We start from the raw sequence: 9,970 nt of genomic DNA on the forward strand, positions 1-9,970 counted from the left end.
ACGTTAGTATGTATTGGGATTGAGATACAATTCACTCGCACATACATATACACGAATATATACACACTAAATACTTTAATTCTCGTGAAAATGTTTCGTATCTTTATTATTGTATTTTATTACATCGAGATCGAGAACTAGAGCAGCGCGAAGTGTTTTTACATAAAAAATTTTTCTATTTAAATAAATTTTTTTCCTTTTGTTTTTAAATTAATTGTGATATAATTTTTTTAAAGAAGAATTAAGTCACTTGGTTTCGAATAGCAAGATCTTTTAATAAGAATACAAAGGCATATACTTAGGTTTCATTGTATGAAGATAAAGATAATTCCACTTAGGTTTTACTTTTTAATTTAGTGGAATTTAAATAATAGTACTATATGGGTTCTTAAAGATTAAAGGTACCACTTGTGTTTTACTCTTTAATTTGGTAGAATTTAACTTGGCGCCGAATGTTGATATCAAATCTTGTATACAAATGATAAATGTCATTAAAATTAAGTAAGTAATGAGGTAGAATAACTTGGCGCCGACTATTGATATCAAATCTTTTATACAAATGATAAATGTCATTAAAATTAAGTAAGTAATAAGGTAGAATAACTTGGCGCCGACTATTGATATCAAATCTTTTATACAAATGATACATGTCATTAGAATTAAGTAAGTAAGGATAAAATCATGTAGGTTTTTAAAGATGGTTCTACTAAACAGCAAATGTGATTGGTCAGTTTCACAGTCGATTAAGTAGTTGACGTTGGTGAAACTGGCCCAAATGGTTTTTTGACCAGCAGTACCCACTCTTAGCGCTTTTTTCTACCTTTTTTTTAAAAAGGTAAGTTTATAGGCATATACTTAGGTTTCATTGTATGAAGATAAAGATGATACCTCATGGGTTTTACTTTTTAATTTAGTAGAATTTAAATAATAGTACTATATGGGTTCTTAAAGATTAAAGGTACCACTTGTGTTTTACTTTTTATTTTAGAATTTAACTGGCCCAAACGGTTTAATTTGACGCCGACTGTTGATATCAAATCTTTTACACAAATGATACATGTCATTAGAATTAAATAAGTGTAAAGATAGTATACCTCTTAGATCTTTAGAGATAGAATTTAACTGACCCAAACGGTTTTTTATCAAAAGCACGCACTCTTATATATTTTATGGAAAAAATCCATATTATATGACAAGATAATGAAATACAACGAAAAAGATGAGTAGTGAGGATGGGAGGAGGGAGAGGAAGAAGAGGGAGGAAGTGCAATGTATCGTAGAATTTAACTGGCCCAAACGGTTTTTTATCAAAATAAGGATAACATCACGTAGGTTTTTAAAGATGGTTCTACTAAACAGCAAATGTGATTGATCAGTTTCACAGTCGATTAAGTAATTGGCGTTGGTGAAACTGGCCTAAGGATAACATCACGTAGGTTTTTAAAGATGGTTCTACTAAACAACAAATGTGATTGGTCAGTTTTACAGTCGATTAAGTAATTGGCGTTGGTGAAACTGGTACAAATGGTTTTTCGACCATCAACACCCACTCTTAGCGCTTTTTTCTACCTTTTTTTTAAAAAGGTAAGTTTGTATGGTGAAACTGGTTAAACTAGATATAAAGGAAGAGAGATAAAGAGATAGAGAAAAACATGTTGGTTTAATACATTTTTATTGCAATATTTGACTGTTTATTTGAATGTTTACAAGACACAGAAATTACAATTTAACTTGGCGCCGACTATTGATATCAGATCTTTTATACAAATGATATATGTCATTATAAGAAGATAAAGATAGTAATACATGGGTTTTACTATTTATTTTTTCAAGTAAAAGTTATACATGTTAAAAATAGTATCACATAGGTTTTTAAAGATAGAATTTAACTTTGCGCCGGCTATTGATATCATATCTTTTATACTGATAATACATGTCATTAGAATTAAATAAATAATAAGAATAACAAGAATAATAACATGTAGGTTTTTAAAGAAAATATGGTAGAATTTAATTTGACGCCGACTGTTGATATTAAATCTTTTACACAAATGATACATGTCATTGGAATTAAATAAGTGTAAGGATAGTACCTCTTAGACCTCTTAGATCTTTAGAGATAGAAATTAACTGGCCCAAACGGTTTTAGTTTACGTGCTGTTCCGACAACGAAAATAATAATAGCTGGACAGACATTTAAAGTTATGAGTGCTATATTTCATTACGGTTCGTCTATCGATGAGGGTCATTATACAAGTATGTGTAAAGAAGGAACATCTTGGATTGAAATCGATGACGCACAAGTTATAAAAAAACAATGGCCTAGAGGTGCTAAAGACATTTCTCTAATATTTTTACAGAAAAATATTAACAAAAATATATAACGAGCACAATGTAATTAATATCAAGTAAAGTTCTACTATACAAAGATAAAAAATTTATATATTTACATACAGACGACCATCGTTTTGATACCATTTTATAAAAAATTATGTTACTAAATATTATATATATTTGACGATGGGCGTGGCGGTGGGATTTTTTAATTTAACTAACCAGTGAAATATACCTTACCAAGTTAAATTCTATCACATTTGCTGTTTATTAGACTATTCTTATTGTTAATATCGACTATTGTTATCAAATCTTTTATACAAATGATACATGTCATTAGAATTAAGTAAGTAAGGATAATATCATGTAGGTTTTTAAAGATGGTTCTACTAAACAGCAAATGTGATTGGTCAATTTTACAGTCGATTAAGTAGTTGACGTTGGTGAAACTGGCCCAAATGATTTTTTGACCAGCAGCACCCACTCTTAGCGCTTTTTTCTACCTTTTTTTAAAAAGATAAGTTTATAGTATACATACAAATGATACATGTCATTAGAATTAAATAAGTGTAAGGATGGTACCACTTAGATCTTTAGAGATGGAATTTTTAAAGACTAGTTAATTAAACGATATATTTTATGGGAAAAATCCATATTATATGACATCCATTCTTACGGCATTATTTTGTCAATTCGATACTTGGAATTTAAACAAATATTACGTAGATAACTAAATGCCACTCAAAATTAAATAAATGTTGGTAGTATTTCTATCAACACATAATTTAGTTGAGTTGATTCAGTTATTTCAACTTAGAAGGTTGACATGAACAACCTATGCATTTGTTTTTCCAACTAAACAATGGTTGGATGAACTATTGAAAAAATTAACCATACAAATTTTGTCCGTATAACCAAATTTTTTTTTCAGTGCAAAAGTGCTGTTAGTTATGCACTTTTATTGCATGCGGCTAATTTCAAGTCTTGATTAAGAAATGAACATGCGCGTAAAAAGCGCTTTAAAAGCGCTCGCTCTTCCTTTACTGCACATGAAAAATGCAGTAAATGTGCTATAAAACTGTATTTATTCTGCGCTGATTGTATGCGCTTATAATGCGCTTTTTATAGTAGATTTTGATAGCGCTTTTTAAGCGCTAATGCGCTTTTAAAGCGCTAAAAAGCTGCTAAAGTAATGCGACTGCATACGCGCTTTTTTAGCGCTTTTAAGTGTGCTACGTGGGTAGTGGTGGGTGGTTGGTGGAAAGGAGGGGAGGAGATCCGGTGGGTCGAAGGTGGTGGAGGTGTGAGTGAAAGGTAAAACAGGATTGATTCTTGTGACAACTGTTGTTCGGTACAGACTATTTCCACTTTACATTGTTTCACTCGAAGGATGAAAATTATACATAGCATCTGATTTGCCAATTACGATGCGGATAATTTTCTTTGTTCGGATTGAGAATCAATATTCATTTTACTTGCTGACTTGATGGACTATAGTTTGAAAGAAAAACCGTACTTCGTTTATTTTGTCATGTATCATTTATGAAGGAGACTGAAGGGGACTTATGTATAAGTTGAAACGTTTCTCAGTTTAATATAGAATATTTTAATAAAAATTGTTATCATTTAAAAATTGTCATCATTTATTTGTTTGGCTTGTTCTAATACCGTAATTTAATATCTTTATTTTATTTGTTTTTTTGTAAAACAGGATGTTTATCATTATTAGATAATATTATGCGCGGTGCGGTGTTGTGAGGGGAACAGCGAAAGCTAGACGAAGGCGATTTGAAAATCAACTGAAAGTTGCATTTGCCCGCCCCTCCTCACCTCATCTCACCGCGTAGTCCAAGTGCTCCATGATGGTCGAATGGCATTGTACTGTGCGCGGTGCGATACGATAAGAGGGACTGCGAAAGCTGGACGAAAACTATTCGAAAATCAACCGAAAGTTGCACCCCTCTCACCTCACCGTTCCGCTCGCACTCCACATGCCCCATGACGATCGAGCGGTATAGACAATAGCGCCACATTTGCCTCTTGCGGCAGGAATGTCAGAAGGACATCGAATGAAATGTGGTCGACGATGATGACAATAACGATGATGATGATAATAATAACGATGACAATAATAATGACGATGACGTATCTTAAAAATAAAACGTGAAAATTTACAGATTCGGACTTTGAGTCGTGATATCTTCGCTCGTAGGACACGTAGAGAAAAAATGAAAGCACTTTTATTATACAATTTAAGCAATTGCTATCGATCGAGCGTATATAGAACTTGATCCGTTCAGCCGTTATTGAGATCTGATCATCTCAATCCCCCGAAACTCTCAGGGTGCAAACCACCCATGCAGCGGAATAGCGTAATGCGGAACGAGAGTAGAACCAATCACGAGATTCTCTAGAAACACGGAATGCTCGTTATTGGTTCTGCTCTCGTTCCGTGTTACGCTATTCCGCTGCATGGGTTTGCTCCCTCAGTTTCGCGTAAAGGAAGCACGGCATTGCCGCGGCGCTTGGCTTAGCGCCGAGACACTACCGTGTCTCCAGATAACTCAACGGCTTGAGTTATTACTCTAACCCCACTCTTCTGCGCAAAAACGTTGCTGTATTGGGCACATTACGATGAGCACTTGTAATGAAAAATTCTGTGTGTAACTCATATGCTCAGTTGTTTATTGTACGGCACGGGTGCGGGGGAGCGCACTCGCTTCGCTCGTGCTCCCGCGCCCGCGTCGCACAATAAACAACTTACCATACATGTTACACAATGTTCTATTAGCGAACAATTACATTAGAACGTTCGTCGTTTTTTGTTTGTTATGCAATCGCTTTTTCGATCATCATTCACTAATCTTATCCCGTATTGAGGCCGACTGTATTTATATTATAAAAAAACGAGAACGTGGTAAAGTAATAAACATAAAAGGATATAGAAGAGCATATACCAAAACGCGCGCCGGATTATATTGGCGAATATTCATATATTAAAATATTCAGTAGTAAATGTATAAGGTACCTGAGCCGAATAAGGCCCACCTAATTTATTTTATTTATTATTTTTTTTATTTATAGTGATTGTCACGTCCGGTGTTTTGACACGGTGACCGGACGCGGGGCGAGAGGCTCGTTTTGCCACAACTATTTGCGCGACGTATGAGTGATCCGGTGGGGGCACGAACACCGCTAGCATTATCGGTGTTCCCTTCCCCACGGATAACACCTCGCTACTCTTAACTGTTGGGCCCGCCCGCGGCGGCCCTCGGGTCCTCGGGTTTTTGATTTGACGCCTGGGCCTTTAAGTCCGCTTTCCTGACAAAGAGGGCCTGCCTGCGACCCAACAACCCCCTGGCTCGTACGATGCTCGATTCCCAGGTACCGGATGATACTTGGGGATACTCTGATACACCCAGCACGGATCGGCTATCGCTCGCGAATCCCTTTTTCAGGGCATATTTCCCGGCCTACAACCATTTTATTTTTAAATTCTAAGCAACCCTGGATTCGCGAGGGCGGTCGCATGCACTATCTGTATAATGACGAAGAACACTAATCCGAGGGGAGTAGTACCAGGAAGAAACGAGGGGCGGCTTTGTGTTTTCCGAAAGCCGCTGCAGCCCCGCTCCGTAGGCGGCCGGAGTTTGTATAAAACTCGCAGCGGCTATCCCGAAGAGGCCCCCGAAACAACGCGTCTTCACTAATTAAAAGCCCTCCAAGAGAATCCAGGTCACTCACAACAAGTATTGACGGCACAGACAATCACCATACACTTAAATAGACACTTCGCGAAAAAAAACAAGAAGAGATCAAAAGGAAGAAAGAGTTAATAAACAATTTTAATTGACAATGCAACTAGTTTTAATTACAATTTTGAGATTTAATTTGTACAGTATTTTACTTCATAACTTACACTGAGTATAATTTAAAATTCTAATGCAGCAGGGCGCTGATACAAAAACAAAGTTAAGAGTAAAAGATCTGAACGCGCTAATAAAACTAGTAATTTGCTCGAATGGTTTACTTGAAAACGAAATGCTACTTTTATATTCGAAAACGAAGTGAGAAATAGAAAAGAAGTGGGACAACTGAAATACTATTAGATCGCGAAAAACGAAGTGCGCTGCGCTCTTAGCGGACACGGTTTATATACAAATCAAGGGGTGATCCCCGCGAGGACAAGTGGGATTGTTCGTTCCGAAAATTGCATCACGAATTTCTGTTTCCAGAATTGTTTGGAAAATTCTCGGAACTTCTGTTTATGTCGAATGGTGATGCTGAGCGATAAGGGGAATTGACCCCTCAATGTGTAACTTATTTATGGTAATACTCTAGATCTTTCTATTAGTTAATTCAATTGATTTTCAGTTACTTGGAATTAATAAAAAGGTCACACATCGATGGGCGCAACCCCCACAAGATATGACATCGCTCTGGAATTTCTGCATTCGGTTTTATAATTCGCTTAAGTATCTCAATTTGGCGCGCGGGCGCGCATGAAAAGCCGCTTCAGCTGGTAATCACGCGATAAGCGCGTGATTACTTTCTCGGAGCGGGACGCTAGACAGTTGTTATGACAACCGCCTCGCGTTGCCGCTAGTGACGTTCGCCGTCTACACCTATTTTCGGCGGACGTTACAGGATATTAAAATAAACTTTGTAAAAATAAAATCTTTATTCTAATAACTAATAAAAAATGTATGCATTTTTCATGATAAAGATTTTTAAATAAGCAAAAAATTTGTTTTAAAAAAATTTGATTTTGGGTTTTATTACATGCATATGTATAATAAAGCCCGAATAACACACACAAATCAATGAAAAATAAACGTTATAAAAAAAAAAAAATTTTTTTAAATAACAAATAATCTTTCGTAATCGTCTTTGACATCTATAGGTCATATTTTGTATCGAAAATAGTATTTTTTAAAAACTGCCTATTTTCACCCCTTTGGGCTATTTTATGGGGTGGTAACGAAATTTAACCTTAGATAATAAAAGAAAAGATGTTTTCTACTATCTGTGATATGTTTTCCCCCATTTTTACCTGTTTTCAAAAGCCGAAACAATTTTTTTTCAGAAAAATCCGTAAAATAGCGATTTTTTGTAAAAACGTTATTTTAGGTGTGGTCGCACAACCCCTTTATGATGAAAAATGAATTTTTTGTGTGTATAACTTTATTATTTAGACATTTTGAGCCGGAGTTTTCGTGGTTTCAGCTATCGCCAAGACCTCTTTCGCATCGAAAATACAATTTAAAAAAAAAAGTTACCTTAAAAAATCATGTTTTTTTTTTAAATTGAAAAATAGGGTAGGAAGGGGTGGTTTTTTCAAAATTTTCGTGCCGGATTCTGAAAGAGCACACTTGAAAATACCCGCCTACAAAGGACCCCGCACCAATCTTATGGAAATTGGTTCTCGGTCAAATTCCGTAAAACTCCAGAATATTGTTATTTTATATGTTCTGATCAAAAGCTTCAATGGGTACGAGGTCTGAAAATTGCTAGTTTCCGAGGTACAGAGTATTAAAGTTTCATTATGTGGCTATATATCCTGTATAAGTAGAGAAGGTTTCTTAAAACCGGACTGCGGCGAGCCGCGGGTTTTCGGACGACGAGGGTCTCAGGCATCGCCGAAGGTGACATTATATAGTATTATATACAAGGTTTCCGGAAAATCGGTGCCAATACTTCGGGACGTGATTCGGGACACCAAAAGAAGGAAAAAAAGCTATATAAACATAGGTCCGGAAATAAGTCGTTTCCGAGTTATAACCACTTTTATGTTAAAAAATTGAAATTTATTTTTCATAATTATAATCATAATTTATTTCATAGTGTTTCAACATAAATAACTATATGTTTTTATTTTTAATTTTTTTTACTTTTTATTTTTTAATTTTGTAAATACATTATTTTTTAAATCAAGGATAAATATGAATAGGTATTTAAATTGAAATAGGTATTTAAATCGTATTAAATAAGGTGTTCAAAATGACCATCTTCAGCACGAATGCAGGCCCTTATTCTCCTGTCAAAGGAATTCCGAACTCTTTGAAAAACATGTGGATCCGTCCTTATTTCTTGGAATGCACGAATTATTCTGTGTCTTAAGTCTACAATATTATTGGGCGCATTTGTGTAGACAATTGACTTTACGTGACCCCATAGATAAAAATCAAGTGGATTCATGTCTGGTGATCTTGGGGGCCAGGCAACCGGACCTCCACGCCCTATCCATCTGTGGCTATAATTTCTATTCAAATAATCTCTGGCTACACGGCTAAAATGCGCAGGTGCACCGTCATGCATGAACCACATGTTTTGTCGTATTATTAAAGGAACGTTTTCAAGAAGGTTGACTGTCTGTTCTCTAAGAAATCGTACATAATTCTGACCATTTAATCTCTCTTCAAAGAAATGTGGCCCTATAAGTTCGTCACCAATAATACCCGCCCATACCGTGCAACTAAACTGTTGTTGATGCCTCCTTTGATCAATTACTTTAGGATTTTCTAAAGCCCAGTTATGAAGGTTGTGATAGTTGAAAATTCCATTTCTGTCAAAGCCTGCTTCATCAGTAAATAGAATATTTTCACAAAAATTCGGATTTTCATCTATTCTGTTTACAACCCATTGGCAAAATTGCAAACGGGGACCATAATCTGCAACAGAAAGGCTTTGAACTCGGTGCACGTGATATGGATACATTGAGTTTCTTGATAAAATGTCCCATATCGTTGATTTTGGTACTCCGATTTCATCCGAAACTGTTCTAACACTAGTAGCAGGGATACGCTCAAATTGTTCAAGTACTTCTTCTTCCGTTACAATTAACATCTACTCTAGGTCTGCCCTCACTTGTTCTCTTTTTTAATGTACCAAATTCTCTCAAGGTTCTGTCGACATTTTGGAAAGACTTACGTCCCGGTACATATCGATTTGGAAAAGACTTGGTGTATAATCTTTTTGCCTCGGTAGCATTACATTGAGCAAGACCATTCATAAGATGCATATCAGCTAATTCATTAAAACTCAAACGATCCATTGAATACAGATAGATTAGGTACAATCTCGATAAGTGAACGAAAAATGGAAAAAATGAACTCAGACTATGAACTCAAAATAAAGCTAAACATAAACTTGTTTTCTACAGCTACTTGCTGCTTCGAGCCATTACAATTGATATTGGATTAACTAAGTGACGCCAGACTTGGCCCTCTTGGTAGCATGTGGTAGCGCGTGGTGGGGCAGGCCTTTGTTTACAAAAATGTTTTTCAAAGAATTCCTTTGATAGGAGAATAAGGGCTTGGATTCGTGCTGAAGGTGGTCATTTTGAACATTCAATTAATTTCTACTTAAATACCTGTTTATGTTATGAAACGACTTATTTCCGGACCTATGTTTATATAGCTTTTTTTCCTTCTTTTGGTGTCCCGAATCACGTCCCGAAGTATTGGCACCGATTTTCCGGACACCCTGTATATGAGGATAAATTTATTTAAAATAAAATATAATATGTAGTGTAATATTTGTGTCTCTAAGAATAAATATGAGTAAAATATCTAAGTATGTGAGAGTGTTTTCATGGTTGCGTAAATTGTACAATATATTCATGATGCCATAAAAT

The sequence above is a fragment of the Cyphomyrmex costatus genome, unplaced genomic scaffold (assembly GCF_001594065.2).
Source record: "Cyphomyrmex costatus isolate MS0001 unplaced genomic scaffold, Ccosl1.0 scaffold565, whole genome shotgun sequence".
NCBI classification, from domain to species: Eukaryota; Metazoa; Arthropoda; class Insecta; order Hymenoptera; family Formicidae; genus Cyphomyrmex; species Cyphomyrmex costatus.